Source organism: Cryptomeria japonica, unplaced genomic scaffold (assembly GCF_030272615.1).
Source record: "Cryptomeria japonica unplaced genomic scaffold, Sugi_1.0 HiC_scaffold_22, whole genome shotgun sequence".
In the NCBI taxonomy this organism is placed as follows: domain Eukaryota; kingdom Viridiplantae; phylum Streptophyta; class Pinopsida; order Cupressales; family Cupressaceae; genus Cryptomeria; species Cryptomeria japonica.
This window is the reverse complement of record NW_026728844.1, coordinates 1,825,837-1,834,958: the sequence shown is the minus strand read 5'-3', so window position 1 is coordinate 1,834,958 and position 9,122 is coordinate 1,825,837.

Sequence of the window (9,122 nt, the reverse complement as noted above, 5' to 3'; positions counted from 1 at the left end):
CTCAAGATTAGAATCACTTTATCAAATTATCATCAGCACAGTCAACATTGGTATCACCATTTCATCATCCATCCATCAACATGAAATATTAGTTTGCAGCAACAGTCATCGAGTCTCACTCGAATCGCAACTTCAATTCTCATCAAATCATTGGCAGCACCAACCAGTCAGAACATCAACAACAATCATCGGCATCATTGTAAAACAATCATTAGAAATCACTATCCACCATCAAATCACATATCAATCATCAGCAGCATCGAATCACATGTCAATCATCAGCAGAAATCTCCAGCGGCATTAAACTCTCATCAATCATTAGCAGCATCATTTTACACATCAACCAGCAGCACCATCACATCAATCAGAAATCTTTAGCAACATAAAATGACACATCATCTATCAGCATCATAAAAGACATCATCAATCAGTAGTAGGGCCCTAAGCGTAGGTAGCAACAGGCCTATAGAAAGTCATAGAGAAGGTCAAGAGAGCCAATATTCAGAGAGCGGGCAGCGCTTGAAGTTGACCGAAAACTAGTAGCAGTCGGAATAAAGGAAGCATTCGAGCCGGTTTGAAAGGCAGTCCCTTTTCAAGCAGACGGTTGACTAAGTGTTTACCTTTATTGAGTTGCCTCACCACACCTATCCACTCATGAATTACTCAACAATCTACCTATGTACTCGGATGCATTGAATATGGGAACATTATTCTACAGAACTAACGCTATTGTTGGAACATTCAGGTATTCGTCCTTACACACTACTTCTAGGAACAATATGGGATATCGGACATTTAATAGGAACAGCGAGCTAAGCCGTAACGTTGCTTCTAGTAACATAAGAGAATCCCGGAACTACACTCGCATAAACATAAGCAAATGTCAGAACATAACCTTTATAAACAGGAGCTTATGTAGGAACACATCAAGTAGGAACACGTATGGAAATGGGAACGAAACTTTTAGGAACTTGAGCATCAGTTAGAACACGTAAAGATGCCGAAACATAACTATACACTTCATAAGTATAAACACGAGCATATGCCTCCACAGTAATAATTGTCAAATAAGCTGGGACAGGCAGAGAAGCTAGCTAACGAGGTGATGGTGAGACTCAATCAACAGGATAATAAAATACAACCGCATTAATTTGGTAAACAGGAACCGTATCTGAAATGGACTCTGGAACGAAAGGATCTGAAACTGGCTATCGATCCTAGAGGATGTTGGTGGTGAAGAAACTACTGCCTCTGGTTCTGCCTTTGCACCAAAATATGCTCCCGGTACTGGGGCAAGGGGAACTGCTTATTCAACCGGATCTGCTCGATCTCAAACTATAAAGGACGCTGGGCGAGATGCTTCCTCTATCTCTGGTAATGGTTCAAATCTTTCCTCTATGGCTTAAGGATCTAAACTGCTTCAGGCTCTACCACTAATGCTGCTACCTATGTGGGATCAACTGATTCAAGGCCAACGACTGGAAATCTCGATTTGCTTCTGGAATGGGATCAAAGTAAAATAGCTCCGGTTCCGCCTTTACTACCGGTGGTTGATCGCCTCGCAACGGAGTAAGCAGTTCCTAATCCGCAACCCCCAGCGCGAGCATAGGCGGTTGTTTCATCTGTTGATCCAGCACCATCAGTATCTGAGTCAATAGTCAAGACATAGTTGGCAGCTAGAAGGGTGGTAGAATAAGGTACCTATCGGTGGGTAAGGAAGCTGCTATGGTGTAAGTGGAAGGAAGGCAGCACTCAGGTCAAAGGAGTGCGCTATGTATGCCCAAATGAAGGTAGCGCTCACCATGCTTTCATCTTCGTGCTACTCCGTATGCCCTAAGTTTATGTAGTAGCGAGACATATAAGAAGCAGCGGGCCCTCTATTTATATCTCAGGAGCAGAGCTATAAGCACTAGCAAGGGTGGTGGTTTCTGTAGCTTCGGTAAGCAGATCCTATATCCTATCCTATAGCAGTAGTTCCTGGTCCAGCAGCCTTCGATCCAGCAGATATAGTTCCAGCAGATTGTGCAGTTGATCCCAGTTGATTCAAAAGAGGGAGATGGATTGATAGCTAGTGGGTAGCCTGCGTAACTACAGGAATTACGACCCTTAAAGTTCGCTGGATTTTTTCGATTCTCAATACACAAGAGAAAATTGGAAAAACTTTCTAGCCTGCCTTACACCTAGAATGTTATTACCCATAGCACGAACCCTCCACTCGATTGTTTCGGTTCAACTCCTAACAAACGAGGAACTCTATTGTACAGAACACATGAGCGTATAGTAGGATTCTCGCTTGGACGTAGCGCTATCATGCCCTATTCTATGGGCCGGATCCCCAACCTTGTAACTACGGGGCACTACCTTGATGTTGGCTTGAATAGGGAGCTCTTTCTATCTCTAACACATGGATAGCGTGCAGGCGTAGGGCTGAATTCGCTGCATCTTGGACCTTATTATATAAGTGAAAGCATCCGAGCCAGCTAAAGCAGATTCAGGTAGGCGCAGCACTGGAAAAGCTATGTTGGGAGGCTAGACTCGATTATGATCGGTAGTTTGCGAAACCTTTCAAATGATGAATGAATGAATAATTATGACTGGTAGTGTACCAGTTTATATACGGAATACACCTACCTACTAGAGAAGGGGGGTAATACCCTACAATTCTATGGGGTTCTATGGCTAGCTTATTCTAGCTCGATTCGCTCACTATAATTTATTCTAGCTTAATCTAGCAAAACTGCTCGCATTGGAGGGGGGGCGAGACTAGCAGGCATCTCGCCCTACAATTCGGGGTTATTCTAGCGAGCTGATTCCCTCGACATTCTATGGGTAAATTAATGCGTCCATAGAATTGTAGGGCCTTAGCTTGCCCCTACGGGCCCCTACCATCAACCATTTTAGGGGCTATGGGGCTAGCCCTTTAGAATGGTAGGGGGCAGTCAAGCCCTCAAATTCTATTGGACAGGCTAATGCCATTTGGCGGATCCTTAGAACAGTAGGGCACTGCTCCCTTACAATAACTAGAATAGGGGGGGGATTCTAGCAGGTTAATTAATTAATTAGGCCTGCAGAGGGGATTTTCATTGTGGTGCGGAACATAGAGGCTCGGACAGAACCATTTCCTAGTGAAAAGTACGCTAAGGGGCCTCGAGCGGACTATGCAATTGGCCTTGGGACAGGATCCGCGCTTGGAGAATATACATCCGGCGGTTATGGATTTGGATCCAGGCTAAATGACTATGGGTGCACTTCCAAGCCTTGCGTGTCTCTATCCAAAGGTCCTATGGTTCATGGGGAATGGATACTGCCCTGGAACGTCGGGGCTCTACCTCGGATGGATTTGGAAGCGAAGGGAAGCTGCCTCTGCTACAAGCTCTTGAACGAGCTATCTTCCTCTTTGGGATGCTGCGGGCTTGGATGCCTCCGCTCGAGAACTCTGTTCCTGTATCTTCCACCTACGTTGCTCTCGTCTCTACCATTGGACGCAGGGTGCATTTGACCGAGATGGAGATCCAGATTCTGCGGTTGATTATGCCCGATAGTAGGCGGTGATTCAGTAGATTCTATAGATGCAGCAGTTGGAGCAGCAGGAGAGGCAAGGTCAAAAGCAGCAGAAGCTTCGCCACCACCAGCATCGTCGGCAGAGGAATTACGTATATAGACCAGCGCTATCCTTGAGTAGGGTTATGCGCTGCGCTATCTGTTTTGCGTGCTGAAGCAAGTGATTCAGTTGACTAAGCCAAGGATTCAGTTAATGAAGCAAAAGATCCAATCCCACCGGACGCAGATGCGAGGCTATCAGTTTAACCACCCATTGAATAAGCAGTTGACCGGGGGTGGGTGGGAGGAGATAGAGCGGCTGCATTCGTTTCAGTTCGAAAGCCATATAGGCGGCCAATTGAACTACTAAAGGGTTGGGTTGGGTGCCAATTCATCACCGTTGTTGATCCAGCAATTGAAACAGCAGCATCACAGCCCCGTGGGGCGGTTGATTCGGTTAAACCACCATCTAGTAGCAAGGGCATGATAGACAGAGCCAGTTGGAGAAGGTAGCGGTTCCAGATCCGCCAAATCCATATGTAGAGCTTTCGTACCCATATCCAGATCCATACCTTCCAGAAGCATAGCCTGAAGCACATCCAGGTGCAGATGGATAGCCATACTCAGCAGAGGTAGAGGTGGGTAGAGCAGTTCCATATTCAGGAGCAGTCCCCACCCAACCCATGGGTGGGATAAGCCCTACTCTTCTAAATCCCCTACTGTTCTAAGGGGCCTAATTGGCAATTCCGCGCGATATAGAGTGACCGTGAAGAACCGGTCCCTATCAAGCTCCACCCTTCCCTCCGCTGTTGCCTCCCCCCATTCCCCTGGCGAATAGTAGGGCCCCGGTATGTGGGGTTTTGTTACTTTCCTCAGGTAATACCACCTCTACTACGGAGATCAATTCTTAAGCTAAAAGACCCCTACTATTCTATGGCATCGGAGGTGCCCGAAGGGGTTCGCATCGTTCCTTCGTTCATTCAATATGTACATTCCTTCCATGATAAAGTGCCCGGTTACCATAGCTATTCTTCCGTATTCTCGGCGGGGGACGAAGCGCAGCTTTATCGCCGGAAACTTTTCATCTAGACAGTTAGACGTCATCCTCTGTCTATACGTAATAGAAGGGTGGGGTTGCTTCCACGGTGGGGAGAACCAATGTAGTATGGGTGGGGGCTGACCGCTAATGCAGGGTGGGGTGGGAAGGACCCTACTACCTACCTATCTATCTGCCCAGTTTGGGAGGAGACCCCCCTACCCACCTCCCTACCTACCAACCTCCCCTGCAGTTGGGGAGGAGTGTGACGTATAGAACTAAGCTGATAGAGTCGTTCTCGGGATAATCACTCCCCTCGCCGGAGGGACGTTGGGAGAGCACGCAGCGCAACATTGGTCCGTACGTAGGGCTAGCCCCCTACTATTCGCTTTCTCGCAGGCGCCCATTAGAATAGTAGGGCTCTTCATGGCGAATAGTAGGGGCCCACCCAACCCTGCAGGGTGGGGGGTATAGTTCTGAACGGCTCGCATGAACTGATGCCATTAAGTGTGCATTCATGGGGAATTCTAGTGGCAGTAGATAGAGAAATCGGGTCCTATTAATAGTAGGGCCCCCCCCCCAACCCCCCAATTATAGTTGTTGTAGGATCTCAGCGGTGTAATGATGAAGATGTCCATGCCGTACGCTTGGAGGCCCTTTTTTTTAGATTATTCGAACGGATTCAAGGTGCCCCTACTATTCTAAGGGATCTCCATGGGTTCTATCTCTAAAGGCCTAAACACATGGGAGCGGCAGTCGGCCCAATAGAGTTCTGGTTCGGGTAGGCGTAAGAAAAGAGGATGGCCTGCTGGTTCATAAAAAAACAGCCATTTGAGGGAATGTTGGATTTACTATTATGCGAAGCCGGAGAAGATTACTTGGGCTCATCCAGCCCCATTCTCAAAACAAGTCCAACCGGTTCCGAGTTCATTCATGAGGGGACGCGTGTTTAACTCCGCCCCGGAAGAACTATCTCCGGGGGTTGCGAACCCCCGTCACTTTCCTCCCACCTCGATTCTAGAACTCTTTTTTAGATTAATGCGGAATTCATTAGCTTGCTAGAATACGCTAGAATAATCAATCAAGCCCTCGACATTTTATGGTAGATTAATGCGCCCCATATAATGTCGAGGGCCCCCCAGCCGGGGCTTGCTAGAATAATATGAAAAAGGGCGACATAGTAGGGGGCTAGCCCTTTAGAATGGTAGGGGGCTCGCCCGCCCAATTCTATAAGGGAGGGCCCCGGCTGGGGGCGTCATTAATGAACTGCAGTCAAGCCCTACAATAACTAGAATAGGGGGGTGGGGGGGGCGGTTTCGGGTGGTTAAGGTGAGAAAAAGGGCACCACCATAAGATTTCCAATCCGATTTGATATCCTCCAGGCACAGATCCAGTTCCAGGCGCCAATCTCGATCCTGAAGGGCTGGGTTCAGGCGCTGCTCCTGGTCCAAAACAGGAGGTTATGCAGCAAAGTTATCGGGTGTAAGCAACACCATTAGCAGAAGTAGGGTAAACACCCGTGTGGCCGCGGTTCCATCCCAGTTCATTATTCTGCAGGGTGGCCCCCGGAACTAAGATCCCCCCCAACCTCGATTCTAGAACCGCCATAGAGTTGTAGGGAGCAGGTTTATCCTGAGAATAGTAGGGCACTGATTAATTAAGAACTATAGTTGGGTAGAAATAGGGTGTTGGAGGAGGAACTAAGGGCCGGAACTCAAATTCCCACCCAACAACTATTCAACTATTCTAAAGGGGGGCTCGGGGGGGCTCGGACATTAAGATCTTTATGCCTTTCTCGGCTAGGCCGTGCTCTGATCCAGATAGAATTGGATTCCGCGTTGCTTCGATCTCCACGCTGCCTTCCTCCTCTGATTGCAGCTCAGATGCTGCTGGTTCTCAAATCTGAAACGAGATCAACTGCTACAGGTGCTTCAGGCGGATCATTCACAGGTTCTTATTGAAATACGTCTAGATCCAGGAACACGGACCAATGTTGGAACATCACTGCTTGGAGCTACAGGGAATGGCGTAACAAACATATTGAGGTCGGTCTCAATACTAGCTAATATTGGAACATCACTTACTCATTGAAGCGGGAATGTAGGAACACGTGCAGATGTGCACTACCTGGCCCCAGAACAGAAGCACATGCCGGTGAAGACTGGTTTTATTAGAGATGCAGCTAGAAATGAGCTTCTTGGAACAGCAGCTAATGCCTTCATATCCCCCGGATTCAAGTTGAAACACCGGGACACTTTCAGATACACACATATCTATATGCCGGCCTGGCGTATCATAGCTAGGAGTGTATAAGCACTACATTACGCTCTAGGGCCTGGATCACTAGGTATGCTCGATCGGATCAATAACTCGATCAATTCAATTGGCTCTACACCTGAAACTGAATCCCTGCCTAGAGAATCTGCTGCGAGGTCACCTGCAGGGAGGATAAGGAACCACTGGGAATAGATATGCAACTGAAGGATGTGAAACGGAGCGATCTCGATCTAGGGACATGGCCAGGGTTCACCCCTATAAATGCCACGAGAGAGAACCTATCCCATGCGATCATGTAGGTAGTTCGACCTATAAAAGGGAAGGGAAAGCGGGTGGGGGGGCCCCTACTATTCTATGGCTGTGCCACCAAGTCGAAGCCATTCATCCAAGCTGCTCACTGAAAGCCACAGCTCAATCGTACGCTATAGGAGATTCATACACTGCTGCAGCAGCCGCCTACAGCCCTACAATTCTATGGGCCGTGGTGACCATAGGTTGATCAAAGCTCACAGGCAAAGATAGGAGCATAGGTAGGTGCAGTTCCTATTGGTGAATCAGCAGATCCTATTCCATTCATTGCCCATAGAATAGTAGGGCCTCCGGCCGGTTCTAAGCCCAGCTGCCCCATATCCAGTTCAGGGACCAAGACCACCTTATTGCTAAACATCCCGAAGAACACCAGTCAATCGTAATGGTTCAGAAAAGACCCGATCAATAAAAAGTGATCGATCACTTAAGCCTGCACAAGGCCCCTTCTATCTATAGTCGCCACAAGACTTATAGAACTTCTCACGGACCACTCGGTGAGCCCCTACGGGGATCCGGACCAGCATCCAAGCTAATTGAATAGACCCCGATGAACCGGGTGTGGAAGCAACGAAAGCGAGAGAGACTATAGCGGAAGCATCAGTTTAACCACCTATTGAATCAGTACCACCAATAGCGTCTCCCGTTGAAGCACCGACCCGCGGCTGTTTACTCGGTCGGAATAAGTTGATCCACCTCTATAGGCCCGCCCAGAATTAGGTCCAGTTGTTGAACCCGCAGCTGACCCGCATCCCTTCCATCGTATCGAGATCGAAAGGGGAGCAGAGGTAGCAGAGCCTCTCGATTGAATTTTCACTTTAAGCCGGCCGCCCGTAGAAAACTATAATGGGGGGGTGGGGGGGGGGCGGATCCATTTCAGTATCGAGTTGACCCAATTGATCCGGAGTAACTAGAATTGCCCGTGGGCCCTACTACTATATATCGGGCACCCCGCAGCATCAGATCCTATTGAAGAATCAGTTTTAAGGGCCGCCTTCTAGATAGTAGGGGGCATCAGTGGCCATGGATCGAGAAGCAGTGAATACGCCGGGTAGAATCCAAGCATTCTTACTGTTTATAAAGCCGCCCACGGTTACAAATCAATAGCTAGTTTTAGATCCAATTGATCGAGCCCTACGGGGACCGAGCCGAAGCATCCTAGCCCGCAGAGACATAGGCTTCAGTAGCAGCTTATCCATCCATCCGGACCCATCCGAGCCATACGGTTCTCGAACAAGCCGAGTTCTCGCTACCAAAAGCCCCGACCGGTTAACCTCCACCTTCAATAGAGATCGATCTTTACGAGTGACGAGGATAGAGATCGATATTGAGCACTTATTCTAGCAGGTTAATTAATGAAGTGGGAGGGACTATAGTTGGAAGATCAAAAGTCTGGGGGATCAATCAACGGCAAGAAAACGGGGCATTAGCCGCCAGATTCTATACGTAACATGCCCCAGCAGGGTGGGTGGGTGGTTCGAGGAAGAGTGGGGGGGGGAATTGTGGTTGGGTAGGTAGGAGCTCATTTTAAGAATTCGTATTACGGGGGGCTCGCAGTCATCATACCATGTTACGTAGATAGTCGGAGGATAGGGAATAAAGTACTCCCACCCACCCGAATCGTGCGGCATTACTTGAGGTCTACGCATTGAATTTGATTCATTAGCAAATAAACCAGTGGGAGGAGAATAAGATGAGTAGGCAGGTGGGACGGGGAGGCAGCATGGAAGCGAATTGGTTCCGGGCAGATAGAATAAGCAAGCTGGTTCGGTGCGGGCTGAGAAATAAAGGGGGAGTATTATGGAATCTATCTATCTATCTATCTATCTATCTATCTATCTATCTATCTATCTATCTATCTATCTATCTATCTATCTATCTATCTATCTATATATATAGGGATTCCCAGGTGGCAAGCAAATTCCTGGCCATAAGAAGCACATTACGAGAGAGATTCTAAAAA